This window comes from Mus caroli, unplaced genomic scaffold, assembly GCF_978045245.1.
Source record: "Mus caroli unplaced genomic scaffold, Mus_caroli_1 scaffold_18, whole genome shotgun sequence".
NCBI classification, from domain to species: Eukaryota; Metazoa; Chordata; class Mammalia; order Rodentia; family Muridae; genus Mus; species Mus caroli.
This window is the reverse complement of record NW_028227273.1, coordinates 63,551,349-63,577,118: the sequence shown is the minus strand read 5'-3', so window position 1 is coordinate 63,577,118 and position 25,770 is coordinate 63,551,349. Positions and strand designations below refer to the sequence as shown.

The window sequence follows — 25,770 nt, the reverse complement described above, 5'->3', positions numbered from 1 at the left end:
GGAATGCAAGACTTGTATGTTAACAAAGTGTACATGCTCTCAGTGTGTGTTAACAAAGTGTACACGCTCTCAGTGTATGTTAACAAGGTGTACACGCTCTCAGTGTATGTTAACAAGGTGTACACGCTCTCAGTGTATGTTAACAAGGTGTACACACTCTCAGTGTATGTTAACAAGGTGTACACGCTCTCAGTGTATGTTAACAAGGTGTACACACTCTCAGTGTATGTTAACAAGGTATACACGCTCTCAGTGTATGTCAACAAGGTGTACACGCTCTCAGTGTGTGTTAACAAAGTATACACGCTCTCAGTGTATGTTAACAAGGTGTACACGCTCTCAGTGTATGTTAACAAGGTGTACACACTCTCAGTGTATGTTAACAAGTTGTACACACTCTCAGTGTATGTTAACAAGGTGTACACACTCTCAGTGTATGTTAACAAGGTGTACACACTCTGTGTATGTTAACAAGGTGTACACGCTCTCAGTGTATGTTAACAAGGTGTACACACTCTCAGTGTGTGTTAACAAGGTGTACACGCTCTCAGTGTATGTTAACAAGGTGTACACACTCTCAGTGTATGTTAACAAGGTGTACACGCTCTCAGTGTATGTTAACAAGTTGTACACACTCTCAGTGTATGTTAACAAGGTGTACACGCTCTCAGTGTGTGTTAACAAGGTGTACACGCTCTCAGTGTGTTAACAAGGTGTACACACTCTCAGTGTATGTTAACAAGGTGTACACGCTCTCAGTGTATGTTAACAAGGTGTACACGCTCTCAGTGTATGTTAACAAGGTGTACACGCTCTCAGTGTGTGTTAACAAGTTGTACACACTCTCAGTGTATGTTAACAAGTTGTACACACTCTCAGTGTATGTTAACAAAGGGTACACACTCTCAGTGTGTGTTAACAAGGTGTACACGCTCTCAGTGTGTTAACAAGGTGTACACACTCTCAGTGTATGTTAACAAGGTGTACACGCTCTCAGTGTATGTTAACAAGGTGTACACGCTCTCAGTGTATGTTAACAAGGTGTACACGCTCTCAGTGTGTGTTAACAAGGTGTACACGCTCTCAGTGTATGTTAACAAGGTGTACACGCTCTCAGTGTGTGTTAACAAGGTGTACACGCTCTCAGTGTATGTTAACAAGGTGTACACGCTCTCAGTGTGTGTTAACAAAGTGTACACACTCTCAGTGTGTGTTAACAAGGTGTACACGCTCTCAGTGTATGTTAACAAGGTGTACACACTCTCAGTGTATGTTAACAAGGTGTACACACTCTCAGTGTATGTTAACAAGGTGTACACACTCTCAGTGTATGAAGAACAGAGTTTCTGGGCTGTTGAGGGGGTGGCAGGAAAAGCCATCTGAACACAATCCACAGCTCCCAGATCTCACAAAGCATCAGGGTGACCAACAGCCTGCCGGTCACTATATATTTGTATTTATTTAGGCTTCTCAAGACAGGGTTTCTCTGTGTAGCCCTGGCTGTTCTGAAACACTCTCTGAAGACCAGGCTGGTCTTGAACTCAGAGATCCACCTGCCTCTGCCTTCTAAGTGCTAGGATTAAAGGCGTGTTCCATTACCTCCCTGCTTGCCAGTAAAGTTAATTCAGTAGCAATATATTTTTTTAAAAGGTAGTGTTAGCTCACTAGGACATGGCATGAGGGACACCTACACCAGCTTTACCTAACCGTAAGAATGGCAACCTGTTATGGCTGTTGCCAGAGATAGGCTCCAGATATGGAAGAAAATCTTTTTTTTTTCATTTTTTTAAAATACATTTTTTAAAAAAACATTTATTTATTACTGTATGTAAGTACACTGTAGCTGTCTTCAGCCACACCAGAAGAGTGTCAGATCTCATTACGGATTGTTGTGAGCCACCATGTGGTTGCTGGGATTTGAACTCAGGACCTCCGGAAGAGCAATTGGCGCTCTTAACTACTGAGCCATCTCTCCAGTCCCTTTTGTTCATTTTTTAAAGATTTATTTATTTATGTATTTTATGTACATGGGTGCTTTGTCTGCATGTACTTATGCACACCAGAAGAGGATATCAGATCCCATTATAGACAGTTGTAGGTTCTGGGAATTGAACTCAGGACCTGTGGAAGAACAGCTGGTACCCTTAACCTATGAGACATCTCTCCAGCCCTTTAAAAAAAAAAAAAAAGGCCTTCCTGAAGCCGATTTTTCTTTTTCCAAATGAAATAGCTCATGGCTCTTACCAACAGACTGTTATCCCCAGGCCCTGAGCTTGTGGTGGGCTTTCCTTGCTGTTTTCCTGGTTATTGGATCTCACAACTGCATTCTAACAGGCCTACCACTTACTCAGCAAACAAGTGCTTAATATCTCACAATAGATTTTTCTTGGAAGGTTTTCTAAGCAGAGTGCCAAAATTTAGACATAAAGTATTTCCTGATTTAAAACACAAGGAAGGTTATTTTTAGCTTAAGGTCCTACCTATATATCTCCCAGCTTCACTGCTGTTTGATTTTAAGGAGGCTAATAACCCCAGGGCCCATCCCCAGGCCTGCACTGAACTTGCTGCTGACTAGACAAGCTTCCAAGGCAACTGCAACCGGACCTTCTGCTGCATTCTTCAAAGAAAAAAGTCTCCACAGCTGCTTTGTCTTTAACGGCGGGACAGCTGTAAACGAACAATAGCTAATTAGAGAACAAGGCCATCTTTCTTGAAAGCTATCAAAACACAGCACAAATGTGTTTCTCAAAGTATGCGCCAAATTATACTGACTCCTGGTTTTATCTATGAGAAAAGAAGTCACTACCAACCATGTGTTACATCACATTTGAGGGAAAAGTCATTGATCATAAGCAGTGTGTGATCAATTGCCAAAGCTTCTCCTGGGCTTCTCAGGAGAAGGAGCCACCTTCCCAAACCCAAACCCAGCCCAGAAAAATCCAGGGAGGAGCACTGAGTTCTCAGTCCCTGCAGAGGAACCCTGGCCCCTACTCAGCCCTCTGTTCTACTTTCTTCTTGGTTTTCCTCTCTTTCGGTGAGTGCCATCCCACATCTGATCTCCTGTGCCAGCTCCCATCCTCACACTGCCACAGCCTTCACACTGCACTTCTCACCACATCTGTCCACACCCCTATACACACACACTGTACTTTCCTGCCCAGCACAAGAGAGCCAAGAGCTCTCCAGCCTTCGAATGTGCCCCCAGCTCCATGCCTCAAACTGTCACCTCTGAAGTCCTAGCTCTGAATACTGCAGCTCTGGAAGATAACTCAGAGACAGGGATCCTCAGGAGCTGCAGAGAGGGGGGCTAAGGACAATGGACCTCACGGATGCACGCTGACAGAGACCATCAAATTCACTCTGTGTTCACATTGGCCTTTGAAAGCCTGGGCAAAGGTATTTCCAGCTGTAAAAAGAGACAGCCAGGCATCCAGCCCTGTGTCTGAACTCAGGCAATTTTTCAGTGCAGTGACACAATCTGCCAAAGAGAAACAACCTCTGCTCCGAGAGGTTATCCGTACTGCTAGCCTGGAAAAATACTCAGCACACAACAGTCACTGGAACTGCACAGGAGGGTGTCGTGCTGTGCGTATGCTGTAAGATTTGCGGGGATTATTTTTCCTTATGTCTTGGAAGATACTGAAACCAACGAATGTCCTTGTTCCACGTTACTGGATTAAGTAGCTTGTCAGATCACAATCTTGTGACCAGAGTGTAGAGATGTCCTATTGGGGAGTAGCTTTTTTACCTTGCCCAGGGAACAAGAATGTGCAAAAGCCTCAGAAAAGCCCCACAGATGCAGAAGTTTAATGCTCTTGTAAGGAAGTTATTATTATGTCTAACTACCCTTTAATAACCTGGTAGCTTGTCTCTAAGCTGGAGACTGCATCTGGTTCTGAATTCAACAAGTTTAAGTTAGATTGGTTCTAGGATTACAAATAGCCCTCCAGTCTTAAAATGTGAGAATGTTTTTTTCTTTTCTTTTCTTTTCTTTTCTTTTTCTTTTTTTTTTTTTTTTTTTTTTTTTTTTTTGGTGTTACGAGACAGGGTTTCTCTGTGTAGCCCTGGCTGTCCTGGAACTCACTTTGTAGACCAGGCTGGCCTCAAACTCAGAGATCCACCTGCCTCTGCCTCACGAGTGTTGGGATCAAAGGCGTGCGCCACCACGCCCGGCTTGTGAGAATGTTTCTTAAAATGTGAGAATGCATCAATGACTATAATATTTAAGCTTTCACTAAAAGCTGTAGCAATAGTAAAGAATTCAAATGTTACATGGGCTCCAGACATTACAGAGAAGCCACTCTGTATCTGCTTCCTGCACAGCCCCTTGAGGCCTAGAGAGAAGGCTCACAGGAACAGTGGGTTCTCAGAGGCTGTGGCCCCCTGTTGCCCTGGGTGGCCTAGCAGAGAGGGATCTCGGGAGAGCACAACTGGCCCGAGGAGAAATGAGTGGGTCAGGGTAGGACAGCTTCTGACCACAAGGCTCTTTCACCAAGCCCCAGGGCGTGGCCAAGGGAACAGCTTGTCTCTCAAGTCTCTCAGAGTTCAACTCAGGCACTATCAGAGCCATGGAGCTGAGGTGATGGTACACTGGCGCGGGGGGGGGGGGCACTCACTGGGACTGTGGGGAACGTGGCTGCCCAGCTCCCAAGCTAGCCAACACTCACTCAGCACAAGGGTTGGAGGTACCAGAAAATGCCATGCCGAACCCACAGTTCACATGGCATTCTGGAGCCAAGGTTAATCTACACGGAGGAAATAAATGATGCTATGGCTTTTGTAAATTTAGAGCATGGTTTTAAAAAGATTTGTCTGAAATAGAATAAAACTTATCTTCCACTGCTCTTTAGTAGCCTACAGTCAGTGCTTGGAAGTATACAAAATAAACACAGCATTTAAAAATGACATTCTAATCCTTTTACATCTGTTAGGAAGTTCTTGGTTCTGCATTCTAGCCCTCCCCAGCTCAGGTCTCCATACTTCAGGGAGAAATGGCAATGCCCCACCCACCCCACCTGCCCTATCTTCTGCTACAACAGGCAAAGGCTGGAAAGCAGAGAACCCCCCCCGCCCCCCCCATGGATTGTGACTGTAGTCCAACTTTCTAGGCAATCTTAAGGAAGCCATTTAACCATCCTCGACTTCAATTCTCTATTGTGTGACAAGGAGAACTGCCCCCTCTTTCTCTCCACCTTCTGTGACACTAGCTGCTCAGTTAGGTGAGGTTTGAGTTTCAGTTTCAAATGAGCTCTTCATGTCGTCCTTCCCTAGTAACCAAGGGCCAGGTCTTCCCCAAGGAATGGTGGGTAGGCCTGGGATTTCAAATCCAAGTCATACAAGGAGATCTGTGTGCTCAGGAGACACCACCTTGCGATTGTAAAAGGATTGGGGAAAGGAAGGAAGAGCCAATAACAATTCTACTGACCTGCAAAAAACTATTAGCACCTGCTAGTGTAATATGCAGCCGGCAGTTTCAGAATAACCGAGAAAGCAGTTCCCTCTGGTCGATATTTGCTGGGGACAGCAATTTCTGACCTACTGAATCAGATCAAGATCATCTGAGTCATTAGAGCAGAGACGTCTTTGTGCTCACGGTCCAGGGCCGAGCAGTCTCTTTTCCTTAAACAAAAGCTTCTGCCCATAGCTGCCTTCTGGGCTGGTTCTGCTTCAAGGTTCCAAGGGCTATCACAACTCAAGGAGTAAATCAAAACTCATTTAAAAAACAAGCCACAGCTGTAAGTGGGCTTACACTTTATCAGCAGTAAGCGACTGTGAGCGAGCAACAAATGCCAGGTGACTGTCCCACTATTCCTAGGAGAAACAGGAGAAGAGAGGATCAGAAAGAGAGAGGGGAGAAGAGGAAAGGTCCCTCAAGTATTTAGATGGTCTTCAAATGTTCGTCATTTCCTTGGGGTGTGCTCGTTGCCAAGCTGACAGATGTTGCAGGAAACCTGTACTGTTCTGAAGAAAGGCTAACCTTTCAAAAGTGGAAGGAGGCGGGGGAAGCCCACCGCTCAGTGAAAAGATGACATTAAACTGGCCAGTAAAGCACCCTTGGCGTGCTGGATCGGAAAGGTGGTGTGATAACCCTGCCACAGAGGACTGGCCTGGGAGACAGCTCATCTTACTATGACTTGCCTTGCTCAGAGTGCAAACTGGTCTTTAACCTAAACATTAGAATGACCAAGGCAGTCCAAAGGCTGCTTATTATGGTTTCAAACCACCATGTCCCTAAGTGATAAGTTGCACAGCATTCCTCTGGGGAGTCATGGATAGACCACATGCCTCTCCCCCAGACTCAATGCCCACGTGCCTTCATTCTTCCTTGTCACACTTCATATATATACATACACATTTGTGCATGTATGTATGTATGTGCACACCACACACACACAGACATACGTGTGCATGCATGCAGGGGCAGGTTTTTCAGAGCAGACTTCACAACTGGGTGCAAACTTGCATGGCTCTTCTGTAGGCTAGATCCTTGACATTTCATAAAGAAAGCCACCCAATGGGGGGCTGAGAAGGCTGAGCATTAACTTATGATACGAAGTAGGCTTTGCAAAGCCTAGTCCATTCGAACAAAGCAGCAGCAAGCCAGCACACGCCGGCGCTGCAGCTCTCCTCGCTGTGTGCCCGGTGTCCACGCGGCAGAGCCAGCCGTCCTCTTCCTGAGGAGGATGCACCTCTTCTTTAGCTCGAAGCTCTAAGCCTCCTGCTCAAACCGCACATGTTCCTGATCATCACTGCGACTGCTCATCATTTCTCCTATGCCCTAGTTTCACCCGATGTTTTGTGGGCTTTGCTGAGGGGTGACTCACCCAGTGTCTTCTCATGGAAGGCAGGCAGATTAACTAATCTATCTATTTAGAGATTAACAGTAATGGGACACAAGGAAAATTATACCTCCAGCCTGAAAAACCTGCAATTGCGGAACCATTTCAGAGAAGAACACCTCCATTTATATCAATTATCTTGTTTATCAAAGACAATGGCCTGCCGGCTGCCAGCAAAGAGGTTCAGGGTGTGCAGAGAGGAATAACAGGGCCTCGGAACTAGAGGCTGATAGCCATTTGCCACTTCACTTGGGGAGGTGACGCTCACTGTGACTGTTGTATAACTTTCCCACATTAACTTTGAAATGTCAGAAGCAGGCAGTTAATTGTTTATTATACAAAATGTCACATATGTAAAACACTCCGATACAAAAATTATTAGAACTGATCTTCTACAGAAACCCTGCCTTTCAGCTCCACAGCTTGTCTGTCAGTCTGGAGCTCAGTTTAATTGCCATTATGTAGGCTGTGTGTGCCAGGCAGTTACTGTATAAAGAATAACATTCTCTGCATGCGCTGTGTCTTCAGCCAGTTGAAAAATAAAAATAACATGATATGAAAATTACTATTATGGTTTAAAGTAATAAGTCCTCAGAAGAATGGGAGATGCTGGAGAGCAAAGTCATGAATTCTGATCATGTTATGGCCAAGACTGAGTCCACAGTTTAGTGATGCAATGCGGACTGAAGTGGCTAAGCTAAGCAGACTGTGACTACACTGTCCAGCTTTCTCGGCTGCTCTGGGGGATGCCATGTCATGTATCACCCCTGACCTCTGAGTGGTAGAGTCACCTACTTTCAGGAGTTAAGTCTGAGTACCTGGCAAATGTACACAGCCCAAAACTGGCTTCCTGGACTGCCCACTATTCCAATCTTGCCAAACTCACCCTCTGGCAATCTTGTTATGTTTAAGCACAAAGGGCTCAGTTTCCCTCAGGAGCTATAAAAATCAAAAATATGGGAGTAGGGAAGAATCTAGAGAGAAAGGATGTGGGAGGAGCAAAACCCAGAAGCATGCTTCTATGGAGGCCTGTCCAGGGGACAGGAGGGCTCCTCACTGTCCCATTAGACACACTGTATCCATCAGACCTTTTGTGACTAGGATGACTGGAGACAACAGGCACTGACTCGCTATGCAGCTGCTGTACAGCTGTTGTGGCACAGAAGGAAATGCACTATCACACCATTCTGTGCCCGTAGTCACTTAATTGCCACCAGGATCAACTCGGTGCTCTGACCTGTAGGACTGTCAGGACAGTGAAAAGATGCTACATAAGGTATCAGCTGTCTAGCTCTCAGTGGGACTATGCAAAGTCACTAATACAAGATCCCAGTCATAGGAATACTGGGCCTCAGTGATGGGCAGATCTTAACATACAGGATAAGAGAAATGCAAACTAGATGATTCACAGCCCAGAACAGCTCTTTAAAAAAAACAAAAAAAACAAAACAAAACAAAAAAAAAAACCACCCTTACAACTGTTAGCCTTATTATTGTGGAAAAAACAAAAAAAACAAACAGGTCCACATTAAGGAAATAGTTAACCACACTAGAGCTAATGTTATAAACAGGAGGGTCCAAGAGTAGAGATCAGGGAGGAACTGTCAAAAAAGAAGGCCTTGGGGCTGGAGAGATGGCTCAGCAGTTAAGAGCACTGACTGCTCTTCCGAAGGTCCTGAGTTCAAATCCCAGCAACCACATGGTGACTCACAACGATCCATAATGAGATCTGACGCCCTCTTCTGGTGTGTCTAAAGACAGCTACAGTGTACTTAGATATAATAATAAATAAATCTTTAAAAAAAAATAATGAGAAGGCCTTGCCCAGACTAGGGGCATACACATGATCTGAGGTCCGTAGTCAATGCAGCTCTGACCTAAGAATTCTTACCAGGAACAGAACAACCCTCCCCAAAGTGGCAAGGTGCAGCTTTCCCACTGTGTTCTAGATCAGAAGCTTAAGGCTCAGAGAGCATCTGTTTTATGAGATGACTTTATTGATGCAGTCAGTTCTCATTAGTTACAAATTCATTAAATTCAAAATATGCCTTGCCTATTATATAAAAAGTCAACAACAGAGTGGAATGGGATTTGGTTCATCGTCCTCAGAAGGAAACACATCATTCTGTCCCCCCATCTCTCCCTCCCTTTCTTTTGTCTATTTATCAAGAATCCAGGCACTATTAGAGTAGTACACATACACACATGAGCACACATGCTTACACCCCCCCACACACCCCCACATTCCCTTCTATTAAAAACAATATGAAGAAATAAATAGTTACAGACAAAAGTAAGTATTCTAAGAGGAACATTATGGATCTCTGAACATCAAACAAAGAAACTACCTGACTAGTGCTTACCTCAGCAGCACATACACCGACATTGGAACAATACATGGCTGCTGCACGCAATACAGAGATCATCATGGCCACTGCACAAGGATGTCATGCAAATTCATCAACGTTCCCATATTTTTTTTGTCCAAGTTACATTTGGTTTTAATTTTTACTAAGAACTATATATAACTAAAAGATTACTTTTTTAAAAAAAGAAAGAAATCAAGGAAGCATAATACAGACCAAGAGAAGAGAGGCAGGGAAGGCTTTTCTAGAAAAGGGACATAGATAGAAAATTCAAGTTAATAAGAGACTGCCTGAGAGAAGGGGCCAGGCAGGATGAGGGGGCTAAGAAGGAGGGAGCATAAAGAAGATTCCTGGGAGGATGGCAAGAGCAAAGGCCCCATAGTCTCTCCATGGGAAGAACTGCCGGGCTGGGCAGAGACAGCCAGCCAGCAGAGGAGCTGTACCAGCCTAGGCAAATAAGCTGGCATCAGTCAATGCAGACCTTGGAGAGGATTCTAAACATCCCATGGGCAATGGAAGGCTAGATCTTGAGTCAAGATGCCTGATAGACTAACTCACTGAGATGAACTAGAGAGAAGACATGGGGAAGGCCAGACACATTTGACACTGTGGAGGAGAGGAGGTGGCATCTTGCCTTTTGGGGGCAGCAACGTGACAAGGGTACAGATCTGTCATTTTGAATATAGTATCAATATGGAAGTTATTCCTATAATATAAGACATCTCTGGTCATAGATATTTTATTGTCTCCACAGCTCACTGAGGACTCACTGAGAGGTGCTTCCTGTTCTTTATAACAGGCATCTACTGAACATTAATTCATCGGAGCAGCAGCTGGGGAAGTCTGAAGAGGCTCCCAGGGCAAGCGACTCTCATCAGAAGGGAGGGAAGGGGCAGCAAGCTTTTGTAACTATTGCTTGACACCAAAGCCTATCACTATAGCTATCCTGTCAGGGCTGTGGTTAGGGGACAGGCATGTGGGACCCACTGCAAGGATAACATTTCTGAATGGAAATCTCAGTCAATTCGTATTTGCTATTTCACAGATCCATTTCTGGAAGATGCCGATGCGCACATCCTAACACCCTCTGCATTTTTACATCTCGCCTGAGTCCTCTCCCTTTTACTCTGCTTTATTACCATTTTAGTTGATTTCATCACAATTTCATGGAAACAACTTCACTGCGGACAAGCTCCTGTCATTACGGGGCAGGGCTGCAGTCACGGCCCGCATGAGCACTAGGCAGTTTTTATGATAATTTTACCACAGGTAATGTTGTGATTTTTAAGTACATTCTCTCTTGTAGCACTGTACCGATTCCTGTCCTTAGAAAGGTAAGTATCTAATGCAGCTATAAAAGAAACATACCCATCTCCACAATATTAATGAGCCAATAAATTCAAAGAGATGGCTGCGTCCCTGCCTGCCTCACCTAACAGGTTCCCATTTTCATGTCACTGCTTCATTTTACACCAGCCAGTGACCCAACCTCACCCAATGGCGCAGGACTGTGCAGCAGTAAGGGCCCACTGGTGTGGAGACCCCTCCCAAAACCTTACTGCAGCAAGCAATCTGCTTCCAAGGTGGCCAAGTCCTGAAGCTTCCTGTGGCCCACAAAAGCATAGCCTGCCGTGCACGTTAGTAAACATGTGATCAGTGGAGCCCACGACTCCAGAATCTTCTTGCCAGTCCCCTCTCCCATTTCCAGCATGTTCCCTAACACACAGCACCAGCAAACACTAAATGGCCCGGACTGACAATACACAATTTAATGGGCTCTGGAATGTGCTGCAGCAGCCCTTGAGATCAGCACCAACAAGCTAGGAAAGTTCCCTGCTGGCCCTGCCCGCACTGTCTTTTCTCACCCAGCCTCTCACAGTCTAGACTTGTGCACAGATGCAAACACACAGGAGCTGTTCTCCAGTATCCCACAGATTCAACCAGGTTCTTCAGTAGTCGGTTCATTCTAAGGGCCATAGGGTGAGTCGCCCACTGCAGGTGACTCACAAAGAGGACAATTCTAAAAGTTCTGAGAAACTAGCCCTGTCAGTCCCTCAAGCCTTGACTCTCCTCTACAGAAGGTGACAGGGACATAGTTTCATTAAGGGCTGGGAAGATGATTCATTTGGTAAAGAGTCAGATGCAAATATGAGGAGCTCAGCACGATCTCCAGCATCCATGAAAAAGAGATGTACTGATGTGCTAGGGCGGAGAGAGGTAGATCCCCGGAGCTTACTGGGTAGCCAACCAGGCCAAACTGAAGAGCTCAAGGCTCAGTGAGAGATCCTGTCTCACACAATAAGGTGAGGAAGCAATCTGAGACACCCACACTGGCAGATGGCCTACTGCATATGCAGCTGCCCAGTATCACCCCAATTCAAGCCCACACACAAACACACAGACCCAGTCATCTCCGCCCATTTATATACAATGCTTCATAGTCACTGAAAACACGTTGATGAAGAAAAACAATTTAAAAAATTACAGAGGAGCCCACCATCTAGAAATGTGCTTACATCTGCAAGCTCTTCAACTGGTGACCTTGCATGCCCCAGAAGTCATATGCTGGAGCTCTCACACTGGCCGTTAACGACAAAACTAAGGTAAAATGAAGGGCCTTATCACACATGACCAGTGCCCTTATAAGAAAGGAAGAGATGCTAGAGAGGTGACCAGACAGGTGAAAGGCCAAGAAAGGACAGAGGGAAAGATGGCCAACTCCATGCTGAGAAGAGAGCTGTCCAGAGAAAGGGAGTGTGCCAAAACTCCAACAGGAGCTTCCAGCCTGCAGAACTGTGAGGAACTGAGGGTCCAGTCCTGTAGCACCCTCCCACTCTATGCTTTTTGTTTTTGTTTTTAAAGGCTGTCTTAACAAATGAATAGGTGCATATGTAATGAGGAATATATTATTACCTTTAATTTTAAAATACCAGTATCATTCTGGCTATAAAGGGTGTATCTTCCCTCTATTTTATATTATACTGTGGGCATGTTCTCACACCATAGGTGACTCTACAGAAATTCTGACATGTGAGTGTATCATAATCCATTCCACTGTGTCCTTACTGTGGGCCAGTATGTAGCCCTTTCCCTTACTGTATTACCATAAGTAACAGACACTAAAAATTTTTACAGAGGAAATGTTTCTAAGTACTTTCCTGGGATAAATTACTAGAAGTAGAAATAGTAGGTCAGGGTTATACTGGCTAAGTTTCTGTCAATTTGACACAACCAAGAGTAGTTTGGGAAGAGACTCTCAATTGAGAAAAATGCCTGCATAAGATCCGTCTATAGGGAAGTCTGCAGTACATTTTCTTTATTAGTAACAGTGGGCCCAGCCTGTTGGTGGTGGTGCCATCCTGGGACTGGTGGTCCTGGGATCTATAAGAGCACAGGCAGAGCAAGCCATGAGAAGCAAGCCAGTAAGCAGCATTCCTCCATGGCTTCTGCATCAGCTCCTGCCTCCAGATTCCTGCCCTGTGTGAGTTCCTGCTCTGACTTTCTTCAATGATGGTCTGTGATAGAGAACTACAAGCCAAAATTAATCCACACCTCCCCATGTTGCTTTTGGTCATAGTGTTTCATCCCTGTGAGAAACCCTAACAAGGCAGAAATTGGCGACTAGGTCATGGAGTACTGCTGTGACAGAGCCAGCCATGCTGTTTCGGTGGGCTGAGGCGGTGTTTACAGTGTTGGACTGGGAAATCCACTGAGTGCTCAGAATGTACTGAGCTATCTTGGGAAGATACTGCTGAGAGCTGTGCAGCTGAGGGAGGCCTGGCTTGTGAAACTTCAGAGACATCTGAGAGTCCTTAAAGACTTCATCAGGGCCATTTGAGATTCTGAATTAAGAGTCCATGGTCCTGGTCAGCTAGAGGTGAAGAACTGCCTGTGATTAAGAATCCAGATCCACTAAGGTAAACCCTTTGCTTTATTAGGACAGTTGGTGACGTTTGACCAGAGCAGAGAAATTAGCAGTGGTAAAGAAGAGAGCAGCATTATTAAGGATCACAGATCTGAGAGAATTTCTCTTCAGAGTCAGCACATAGAAGCTGTGGTTCAGAGAGAGCTTAGGCCACTTGGCAGCCAAACTTGGTAATTTGTAAGAGTCACCCAGAAGGTCCTGGTTTTAAAGGCATGAAGGGGTCATGGAGAGAGTAGCTAGGCCCCAGTTATAGGAGACAGCCCAAGATTGCAGGGATCATGGAGAGCAGCTTAGGCTTGGCACCTCGCAGCAGGGTCAGAATCCCTGGAGAGAGCCCAGGAGAGGCTGTTAACAAAGGTATGGCCCAGTTGCAGCAGAAGATGCCAACACTTTGGAGATTTTAGTACCTTGGGACAAGGACAGCAACAGCTGTGGGCTGCAGCCAGCCTGAGCCATAGGCAAGCTGTGGGTGCCATGGGAGTGAAGAGCTGGGAAAGTGGAGCTGTTTCATGGCTTCTTAGAGCCCAGAGGATGTGAGTGGCTCCCAGATGCCGAGCGCTGAGCCTTTGACACTGTTGACCTTTGGTTGTGCTTTAATTATAACTGTGCCCTGGTTCTTCCCTGAAGAAGAAGAACATATTTAACTTGTGTTTTGATTTTAAGAAAAAAAATCACAGCTAAGAGATTTTGGAATTTTATAGAGATTTTGAAATTTTAGAAAGACTTTGGATATTTTAAAAATATTAAACTTTTATAAAATGTATGGATTTTGAAAGACTATGGAGCTTTTAAAAGTTAAAACATTTTATATTGTAATATTAACATAACATCTTGGGGATAAGAAAGGAAAGGTTATGGCTTAGTAAGTGATGTGTTTGTGTGCCAAGTTGACAAGGGGTTAATTGTGGCTAGCTAGTTTTTATGTCGAACTAACACAAGGCAGTGCCATCTTAGAAGAAGGGATTTTTTTTTAATTTATTTATTTATCTTATGTATATGAGTACACTGTAGCTGTCTTCAGACACACCAGAAGACGGCATCCAATCTCATTACAGATGGTTGAGAATCACCATGTGGTTGCTGGAATTTGAACTCAGGACCTCTAAAAGAGCAGTCAGTGCTCTTAACCGCTGAGCCATCTCTCCAGCCCAGAAGAAGGTATCTTAATTTAGAAAATATCTCTAAAAAAAAAAAAAAAAAAAAGCCGGGCAGTGGTGGCGCACAACTTTAATCCCAGCACTTGGGAGGCAGAGGCAGGCAGATTTCTGAGTTCGAGGCCAGCCTGGTCTACAGAGTGAGTTCCAGGACAGATTGGCTGCAGGCAAGTCTGCAGGACATTTTCTTGACTAATGATTGGTGTAGAGTCTCAGCTCACTGTGGGCAGTGCCATCTTTAGACAGGTGATCCTGGATGGAATAAGCAAGCAAGCTGCCTGAGCAGCAGAGTAGAGCTGCCCCTGGAGGAGAAGTTGTGGATGAGCCCGCCTGGAGGAAAGACGTTCCTCTCAGAGTCTTCCAAGTGTTTCACTGAGAACGCCTCTGACAAGATTTTGGAGTCTTCCTTGACAAGCTGATTTTCAAGCTCATTGGAAATGAAAATTTGAAAGAATAGCCTAATTTTTTTTTTTTTTTTTAGGGAAATGAGTAACCATGGGCGTAGATGTTCGATATGACATAAAAAAAAAGTTCATAATACAGAAAAGCTACAATAGATATGTAAAGCCATGTTATATGCTCTTCTTTCAATGAAAGGAAAGACTAATTTATAAAGAATTTCAAGATAACTAGTCATATGTTTTAGAATTAAGGTTAGATCTTTTCCTGAAACCAAATGTAATGAAACGTTAAGTGGATTAAGAAGGAAATACGAAATTCACATACACCCAAGAACGGCAGCACTACAGTTGACCTCTGGCCTCTTCTTTAGCAGGTCATGTGTTTTATATTGTGAGTTGGGTGGAGGAGGGCTGTGTATTATTAAGTGAATCACAAAATCTAGAAGCAAGAAAGCAAATGACTGACAGATAGGATTGATACAAAATCCAAACCTTCTGTACAATAAAGATAACATAAAGAGCTAATTCAAAGTCTAGAAGATATTTGTAAAAAATTTCAAAAGCACAGAATAAGTGTCCATAATGCATAAATTACTAGAACAGTTGAGCAGTCAAAGAGCATATGAAAAGGAAATTCATTTAAAAAGAGAAATAGGGGCTGGAGAGAGAGCGCAGTGGTTAAGAGGACTTGATGCTCTTGCAGAGGATGTGGGCTTGAGCCAGAGAACCCACATCTGGCAAATCACAGCTACCTGTGACTCAAGTTCCAGGTGATCTGATGCCCTCTTCTGATATCCACGGACACCATATACTCAAGTATACAAACCCACATTCACACGCAACATTTATACATAACTATTAAAATTTAAATATTTAAGGGAATAGGAAGCACAAAGGATATTCAGTCCAATCACTAGAATAAACCAAAGTTAAAACAGAAATATTTTATTTTACTGAATGCACTCCCATACTGCTGTACTTTTTAAACTGTAAATTAATAATTTATAATTATATGAGTTTAAGTAGTACCAAGTAGTGCTATGGTTTACCAATACAAATAAAATAATTAAATCAGTTATTGTTTCTTTTATTTCAAATATTTTAACTTTTTTGTAGTGAACAAGTTTGTTCTCTTTGCAATTTGGAGTTTATAATAACTATACTTACCTTGTTGGGCAATAGAGAAACTTGCTCTTTCTGGCTGAGACTTTCTACCCCTTGGCAACCACGTCCTCGCTCTCCCACCCCAGCCTGTGTCCACTGTTCTACCCTGCCTCTGTGGATCCACAGGGGAGTGACACATGTCTGCCTTCTCTGTGCACACCTTGCTCTGCCCAACATGAACTCCAGTTCCACCCATGCTGCCACATGACAGGATTTGCTTCCCTCAACATCCGACTCTAATCCAGAACTGTAGGTGTCTCTGAAACTGACTTAAAATCTTTTGAGTAAATGCTCAGAAGGGAGGTTGCATTGGAAGGTGACTTGGTTTTGATAGACCTCTGTGGTTTTCATGGTGACTTGGTTTTGGTAGGATGTCCGTGGTTTTCATGGTGACTTGGTTTTGGTAGGATGTCCGTGATTTTCATGGTGACTTGGTTTTGGTAGGATGTCTGTGGTTTTCACGGTGACTTGGTTTTGGTAGGATGTCTGTGGTTTTCATGGTGACTTGGTTTTGGTAGGATGTCTGTGGTTTTCATGGTGACTTGGTTTTGGTAGGATGTCTGTGGTTTTCATGGTGACTTGGTTTTGGTAGGATGTCTGTGGTTTTCACGGTGACTTGGTTTTGGTAGGATGTCTGTGGTTTTCATGGTGACTTGGTTTTGGTAGGATGTCTGTGGTTTTCAGTACTGCTTACTCACCTTCCTACTGGTAACAGGGTGGGGGTCCCTCTCTCCACATCCTTATCAATAGTCATTCTTCTATCTTTGATAGCAGCTATCATGACAGGGGTGAGACAGAGTTCACTGGCTTTGAATCTGCATTTTCCCAGGGAGTAGGGACTGAAGCACCTTCTTCTGTTGGCCTTTTGTATTTCTGCAATGAACTGTCCATTTGAGTCCGTGGCAAACACTTTTTAACTGCTTGGATTTTCTTTTTTCTTGCTTTTGAGTTACTTTACTTCCTCTTCATACATTCTGGGCATAAGCCCTATCAGGTGTATGATCTATAAATACTTTCTTTCCATCTAAAGATCAACTCTACACTTGTTGGTTGTTGACTCTGGTGGACAGAAGCTCTTTATTCCAGGTAGTTTCGTTTGTCGCCTTTGCTTCTCTTATATTTGTTTTAGGGGTTAAGAAAAAAAAAAGAACAACCCCAACATTGTCCAAACCAATCCATAGTTTCTCTTCCTATGCTCTGCTACCCCAGATGTTTTCATTATTGATTTTATAGTCTCTGACCTTATGCTTAAAACCTTAATTCCTCTTAAGTTGATCTCTCTGTGTGTGGGTGTTTTCTTTGAAGAGTACGATTGGCACAGAGGTCAAGTGCCAACTGTCTGTACATGCGTGGGTTCCTCTCCAGGTCCTTTGTTCTCTATAGGTGAGTATGTTCCTTTCCTGACTGCCTCATGTATCTGCAAGTCTGCTCCTGCATCAACAGCACATATCCTTCAGTGCGCAGTGTTAACTTTCATATAAGATACTAACAGTCCTCATTCATTCACTTTCTTTTCTTCCTCCAGTGTCTGATCTAACAACCTTTTAACTTCATATAAAACCTTCGGCATGTGTTTACTTAGGGGGCCATGAGTGGTCAGTATCCCCGAAGCTAAGGATTACACATACAATCTACGGCAGTTTCCCTCCTTTGCCGTAACCCACCCCGCTCATGCTCTCAGCAGCAGATCTGGCCAACACTCTGATTTATGACTTTCTTTAGTTCTATGGCACATAACCACTCCCACACAGAAGAAACACATTACTAGGGCACAGAGTGGCCCACTGGGAGCAGTTCTGCTGAGAAGTGAATGATATACTGAGGACTGGCGAGTCACCTAAGCTTTTTACCTCCTTTCTACTCCATAAGGTCTAGCCTGGTCATGTCCAGCACCAGGGCCTCCTCTACCCCATCCCCTCAGCCTAGGCTGGGCTGTGCAGCTCACCTGCTGAGCCCTCCCCATAAGCAACTGCTTCAGCGTTGTTGCTTTAGTTATTCTCCTCGATGAGCACCAGTGATCCTCCCAGAGAGAAACCACATGGTGACAGACTCAGAACAAATGTCTGCTTAAAGCCAAGTAATTTACAGTAGCTCAACTGGTTAAGCTTCACTGACAGACCAGCCTTCATATCTAGTTTGAGAAGGAGCACAGTGGAAACTCACCGGCACCATCCTAAGAAGCCCTCTGCACTAAAGCCCTCAAGGCCCCTTGCCAAGTCTGATCCTTCTAGTTACACTCTCATCTTCATATGCTAACGAACTTCCCTAAGCCCAAATCTATGTTTCTGTGGCAGGGGACTTATTTTTCTAAGCAAAATTACAAAGCATACAAGTTATGATACATCATAGTTTAATGGGCACAAAGAGCCCTTGTGGCCTGATTTCTAACTTTCTGCTTTTCTTGAAGCATTTCAAACATACTATCACAATCCCAAACTACCTTTAGGTGAGCATCACAATCATAGCCACCTACTCTCCCTCCTGCATTCTGCCCCTTGGAGCGAAATACATATAGCCTATTTTTGTTACTAGATAAATTAGCATGTTTGTTATGCTTTGTTACATGTATTCAGTTCAAGATCTAACCTAAACACCATTCTTCACAAAGGACTCAGCAAAGGCAATATGTTGAGGGCCCCTCCCATTACCACTGAACACCCACCCTTTCCCACACTCTGTTCTCTAAGCTGTGGATTTCCACTTTGTCAAGGTGCCTACCAACTCTGACACAGATGGCATGCTTCTTGTAGAAGCCTTGAAGCTCTTGAATGCCCTTTACCAGCCTGGCTTCTTGTTCTGCCAACAGAAGAAGCTGGTGATAGACTGAGGGAGGAGGTTTGTTTCTCGGTGATGCTGAGCGCAGCCGAGTCAGCGCCCCTGTTTAGAGATAACAGCCCAGGGCAGCAGCAGGGTAGACACGAGCATCCCAGGCTTCTGTGGGAGGCTTATGCTTTTGGCTTACTCGGGGCAACTGCTAACTAGGAACCACAACAAAAAGCCACTGGTCTCCCTGGCCCTGTGCAGGCAGACACAGAGGAACATCCTGGTCTCATGATGAGATCTTCTGTCCTTCCATGATTTAAACGGTTTAAAGAAGCCTGTATTTCGAACCTGGCTCCATGCTCTAGTTAGCATCGCTCATGGAGCATGAAGAGCGTGCAGGTCGAGGAAGGAAGTGGCCTTATGACAGCATTCATCATTCAAAGCTCCTAAAGACCTTAAGAAAAGAGACTAGATTCTTAAACCCCCCCAAACACCAGCTAGCGTTTACTGCTCTCCCAGGTCTTCTAAGAGCTAGTCTATTCATCTAGAAGACTCATAAGAGAAAGCTATTTAAAAAATAAAAAAGAAATGCAAATGGCCCTTAAGCATATAAAAAGAAGCTCGATTTCCCTCCTCAGAGAGCTACAGCTAAACTGCACTGAGGTCTATCTCTTTGCTAAAATATGAAACCCCACAAGTGTGACAGCGCGCCCCATTGGCACAGCCGTGGAAGCGTGGCTCACTGCAAACCGTGAAAGTCTGCAGAGTGTCTCCTCTATAAAGGTGAACGCCAATTATTTAGCAAAACTCCATGGTATTGGATTGTGAAAGCCCTCTTGTACAAATCTGTCCCAAAAGTATATTGGCAAAAATGGGAAAAGATTACTGTGCAAGTCAATTCAATCCACGTACAGCAGCAAGACTGAAAACAATACAAAGGGGTCATCCACAGAGAACCCGCTACGAACACCATTCATCTACACAGAGTGTGATGGAGCTATAAAAAGAAATGAACAGTATGCTTCTACATCTTAGCTCTTGTGTATGTGTTAAGTACTATGAACTGAAGTTCCCAGAACCAAAAGCTACACACATATTAAAGATTCTACAAGGCTGACTGGCTGATCAGAACTTCCTAATTATGGAGAGTTGAAATGAAGGTCCAGAGCAAAATTTACCTTGGGCAATCTCTGCTCCCTTTCCAGTCATCCATTGCCTGTCTCTGTCTAACATAGCATCCTAGCCACTATCAGGTAGGTGAGCCTTTGAATGTGTTAGCACTCCACAAGCTTTCACCGACACAGGATAAGCACGAAACCAGGGAGATTCCAGAACCACCTCAGAGTTCTCAGGCTCTGCTGTTCCCACTGTTCTCCCCAATGCAGATGGCAAACACGCCATGACTTCCTTTCGTCCGTGGTTGTAAGAAGTTCATGCAAGCATGCATATGTTAGAACACTTCCCCAGGAGCACAGCCACTCTGGCCCAGAATAAACTGTCCTACTCCATTTTAGCTGAGAGCTGAAATATGGGCCTAAGGAAGATCCTCTCTCACTCAAAATGCCGCCTTGCTCCTTGTCCCACCTGTCTATAGTGCCTTCTTCAGTGGGTGCTATAAGTTCTTCCTGGGCTCAGACCCCCTTTCCAGGCCGTGGTCTGCTGGTAGAGTCTGAGCTGGTTGCTGGCCACTCTCTCACTGTGTTCACAGCATTTGATCAGAACATCCCATCACTAGCATCGTCCCTTTGCTGGCTTCTACAAGTGTCCAGTACCATGGCTTCTTACGCACCCTGGCACTTTTTTTTTTAGTTTAGAAATCCTGAACATAAAGACTCCAACAGGGCGGAGTAGTCAGGGGAAACGCCTCAGAACTCGGGAGAGCTTCACCGAAAATCTGTAACAGATCCCATTGCTTTCAACTCCAAAGAGCAGTATGCTGTCAAAGGCTTCCCATGAAGACTCAAATGAAGGGTGTCCTCCTACTGTGTGAGCCCTGCACATTCCTATGAATATACAAGATAAACTTGAGACATGCTGAGAGGGGCCAACCTTGGGGTGAGACTATTCCCATTAATGCAACATAAATTTGATCCAAAACACATATCCTACCCTAGCTATTATAGAAGGTTCCATTTTTTTTTTTTTGAAAAAGAAAAAAGACACTAAAAATGGGAAATTGAAATTCAAGGAGGAGAAAGTGTTTGGTAGTCAAGTTAGTCTTTTGTTTGACAGTTCTGGAAATCTAACTGTCTTAGGGTTTTACTGCTGTGAACAGACACCATGACCAAGCCAACTCTTGAAGACAACATTTAACTGGGGCTGGCTTACAGGTTCAGAGGTTCAGTCTATTATCATTAAGGTGGGAGCATGACAGCATCCAGGCAGGCATGGTGCAGGAGGAGCTGAGAGTTCTACATATTTATCTGAAGGCTGCTAGCAGAATACAGGCTTCTAGGCAGCTAGGTGAGGGTCTCAAACCCCACACCCACAGTGACAGACCTACTCCAACAAAGCCACACCCACTCCAACAAGGGCACAGTTTCTAATAGTTCCACTCCCTGGGCCAATCATATACAAACCATCACACTAACCTATGTATTTTTAAATAGTGAACAATTGGTATCTATGAAAACAAATGTGTACAGGAGACTAAAAGTCCTAGGAAATAGAACTAAAGATTATAAATGGGCAACTAAGGAATTTAAAAACATTTGAGAAATGATGAAACAGCTCATTTACAAAATATAAAAGGGAATTTTGGAAACTAAGACAAGAAAAAGAGATGTTTAAAAACAAGAAGTTAATAAACTTTTAGAAGCTGTGTCAAAACTGATGGATTTTCAAGAATATAATATTTCTGGTTGCTACTCATCTACAGTTGTTCCTTGCCTCCTACTGTCTGTGACACTCCCCCGCCAACCCCCCCCCAACTCCCTTCTCTAAGAACCCCCAAGTGTAACAAATTCTGTATCAGAGGAAAAGGCTCTTTTGGCCAAGGTCAGGATGCACCCTGGACAGAGCCTGGCTAAACTACTGCACATGGTGGCCTGAGCCATGGCAGGAGTCTCTGGGACTTGCTAACCAGTTTCCATAACCTCATGGATCTATAAAGCAGCCTTTTCTGACTTTTACTAAAATGTCCATTTTAAGGGCATATCCTGCTCTACCAATTAGCTCTTAAAATGGAAAAACATCTGGCTAAGTCTGCATGACAGGCTTCACTCTGCAGACCTTCCTCTGGGTCTCTGACACCTCAAAGGCAGACATTGAGGCTGCCTCCTTGTTCTCATGAGGCGTGTGCTGTGGCTCTGAGCTAACGTATCTGTGTGATGACTACGTTGTACTCATCATGGCTGGTGAGTTTACTAATGCTTTGGGGTGTGATGTTAACTGCTGGCCTGTTAACCTGTGTTTACTACTAGATATTGTTGTGGGAAAACATAATTCATAATGTCTTAAGACTTACAACTATAAGAAATTGCATAGATCTTTAATGTTTTTGCCCTTTTAAATATTTGAATCATCTCTTCCTTTTAAATTGCTAAGTTTGTTTTGACAGTTAATATGAAGTTTATATCACCTTCTGCTTTAATATAATGTGTGTAGCACCTTGGTCTATCAGTATGATGTTTCTAATAGCTATCTGTAGATAGATGTTGTGGGATATATTTTCTTTTTATTTATTTATTTATTTATTATATGTAAGTACACTGTAGCTGTCTTCAGACACTCCAGAAGAGGGCGCCAGGTCTCGTTGCAGATAGTTGTGAGCCACCATGTGGTTGCTGGGATTTGAACTCTGGACCTTTGGAGGAGCAGTCGGGTGCTCTTACCCACTGAGCCATCTCACCAGCCCCATATATTTTCATGATAAAATTCCTGCCAAGAAAGAGTGTAGCTAAGCAAGCACTCATGTAAACACGCTCCATAAGCCTTTTGGATCATACTGTTAACAGCAATTTCAAGTGTGCCCCTCCCCCAGCTAAGGCAGCGCCAAAATGCTAGCCTAGGTCAGTTGTCTCAGACACTAATGACTAAGAAATGATGCTGCAGGGCAGAGACAGAGAGAACCATCAGCGCTACACTGATGAAATGACTGCAAGGACCAAGCAACCCCAAGTCCATCCTTAGGGCACTGACATTATCTTTCAGTTTAAGAAGAAGTTGGACATGGTGGTGCACGCCTTTATTCCCAGCACCTGGGACGTAGAGGCAGAAATCCTCAGAGGGATTTCTCTGAGTTTCAGGCCAGCCTGGTCTACACAGTGAATTCTAGGATAGCTGGGGCTGCCTGGTGAGATGCTATCTCAATAAACCAAAACAAACAAACAAACAAACAAAAAATGTAAATAAAATAAAACAAAAATCATCAGACAAGAGGTCTGAGAGATATAAACAATCCTGATTAAACTTTTTATTTTTATTTTAAAAGTTCATTTATTTTACATATGTGCCATGCATGAGAACATGAGCCCTAGAGCAACCGTGGAGGTCAGAGAACATGGGAGTCAGTTCTCTCACCACATGGCTCCTGGGACAGACTTCCAGCCATCAGGCTTTACCTGCTGAGCCACCTAGTTGTCTCAGAGATTTGGAGTATTCTTTTGGGGGTTTACGGAGGATGGGTTGAGAGGCAGGGTCTTCCTGTGTAGCTCTAGCTGGCCTCATAGACTTAAGTCCTTTATTGTTTGAGGGAACAAGATCCTTGGGAGACAGCTGCTGCTGCCCTCATCTGGAGGACTATTTGTCTTGGGTAGCTTGTTTGTTTGTTTGTTTGTTTTGTTTTGTTTTTGAGACAGGGTTTCTCTGTATAGCCCTGGCTGTCCTGGAACTCACTCTGTAGACCAGGCTGGCCTCCAACTCAGAAATCCGCCTGCCTCTGCCTCCCGAGTGCTGGGATTAAAGGCGTGCGCCACCGCGCCCGGTTTGGGTGGCTTTTTTATTCTAGAATCTGGAGTGACTGAAGATTTAGGACACTCACTTGCCTCTGTGTGTGGGTAAGAGGGTATGAAATGGATAGACGGACAGTCACTTTGATTAACAGGCTTACACACAGTCAGGTGGGATCTGGCCCCAGAGCAGGACACAGACACAGAATGAAGGCAGAGATTTCGGACATTTACCCTCCTTTTACCTTGTGGCCCAAAGGAGACAGTTCTAAGTGCCTGTTAAATCTGTATCAAGGTAAAAGAAAGCAGACGTTTTACTGGGGCTCTTCACATTTTCTGATGCTGCTTCTTGGTTTTCACTTATAAAGAGTAATTTTATTACGTAAAATTCTTTTTAAATTCCATAGTCAGAATTAATTATTAAAAGTTATTAAAAATCCGAAGGGTTCAAGTTAAATGAAGTGATATAAAAGTAAGATCTGATTTTCTGTTCACAACCGTACCCTTCGCATCAGCAGAATAGCAACGGAGAGGCATAGAGAACAAGGACTCTGCATTGCCCCTGCAGGGCTGGGGCATAGGGAAGGTGCACTGACTGGGTTTGTGTCAACGTGACACAGCTGGAGTTATCAGAGAAAGGAGCTTCAGTTGAGGAAATGCCTCCATGAGATCCAGCTGTAAGGCATTTTCTCAATTAGTGATCAAGGGGGAAAGGCCCCTTGTGGGTGAGACCATCTCTGGGCTGGTAGTCTTGGTTCTCATAAGAGAGCAGCCTGAGCAAGCCAGGGGAAGCAAGCCAGTAAAGAACATCCCTCCATGGCCTCTGCATCAGCTCCTGCTTCCTGACCTGCTTGAGTTCCAGTCCTGACTTCCTTGGTGATGAACAGCAGTGTGGAAGTGTAAACTGAATAAACCCTTTCCTCCCCAACTGCTTCTTGGTCATGATGTTTGTGCAGGAATAGAAACCCTGACCAAGACAGAAGGCAACACCAAGCTTGTATGTTTTCCCATTGGGCTTGAAGTCTCCTCTTATGAGAAAGGCAGTAGGAAAAAATCTGTTAAAAAAAAAAAATTCCTACTTAGGGCATTCCTGCTAAAGCATAGCATGGTTGTGCTGCTTACTCTAATAGACAAATATTAAAGTGCATTTGTAAATTCTGGCCATGCTGGCGTAAATGAACAAAGGCCCTACAAAAGTGCCTGTCAAACTGACTGAAGCGTTGACTGTCTCAGCCAAAGGCACCCCCTTTGGGGTGGCAACCAAAGTTGCACTAAATCCAAGATCTCTCTTTTGAAAACACCAATTATCTCCTAATAAAATAATTACTAAGCATCCTCCAAAAAGAGGGAGACAGAGTACCATGTAGTCTGCTAAAGGGAGACATAACACACTACTACAAAGGACTTATAGACATGGTAACTGAGTCAGCAGGGCAGTGCACACAGTAACTCAAGCCCTTGAGGGCAGGAGGCAGGGCAATCAGGAGTTCAAGGTCATTCTTAGCCACAAAGTGAGTTTTCCAAGTCAGCTTCAGAGAGCTTACACAGTGTCTCAAACAAAAAATAAAAATGAAGTGAAATAAAATATGCAAAAACACATACAAAAAGGTAGAAAATTGATTACAAAGTCTATAGGGAGCTCCCAAGAGATAAATAAAATTTCATTTTATTTATTTACATTTCAAATGTTATCCCCCTTCCCAGTTTTCCCTCCACAAATCCCCCCTCCCTGCTGAGGCAACTCTTATAAAGGACAACATTTAATTGGGACTGGCTCACTGGTTGTGAGGTTCAGTCCATTATCATCAAGGCAGACATGGTGCAGGAGGAGCTCAGAGTTCTACATCTTCATCTGAAGGCCACTAGGAGAAGACTGGCTCCCATGGATCTAGCCCACAGTGACACACTTCCTCCAACCAGGCCACACTGCCTAATAGTGTCACTCCCTAACCACCACAGAAAGCATTGGTGTGGAGTAGTGCTCATGGTTCCAAAGGGTTAGAGTATGTGATCATCAAGACTGGGCATTGGCAGCAGGCAGGCAGGCTCTACAGCAGCAGCTGAGAGCTTACATTCTTATCCACAAGCACAAGGTAGAGAGAGTACTAACTGGGACGGTTGGCACACCCCCTCCTAGTCTTTCCCAAACAGCTTCAAAACTTGGGCATCAAGGATGCAAATACATGAGTCTATGGGCCAATTCTTATTCAAAGCGCAACACCTGCTGTGCTACAGAACTGGATTGTTTCTTACCAACAAGCCAGCTTCT

At 44.2% G+C, this 25,770-nt stretch overlaps 1 protein-coding gene and 1 pseudogene across 3 annotated transcripts in view; one reads left to right on the top strand and one right to left on the bottom strand.

The window, feature by feature from the left end:
• Btbd9 (BTB domain containing 9) overlaps positions 1-25,770 on the bottom strand; it is a 351,932-nt gene that overhangs the window by 81,651 nt on the left and 244,511 nt on the right. The gene's annotated exons all lie outside the window — the stretch shown is intronic.
• On the top strand, positions 9,195-9,318 carry LOC115029835 (U6 spliceosomal RNA; annotated as a pseudogene).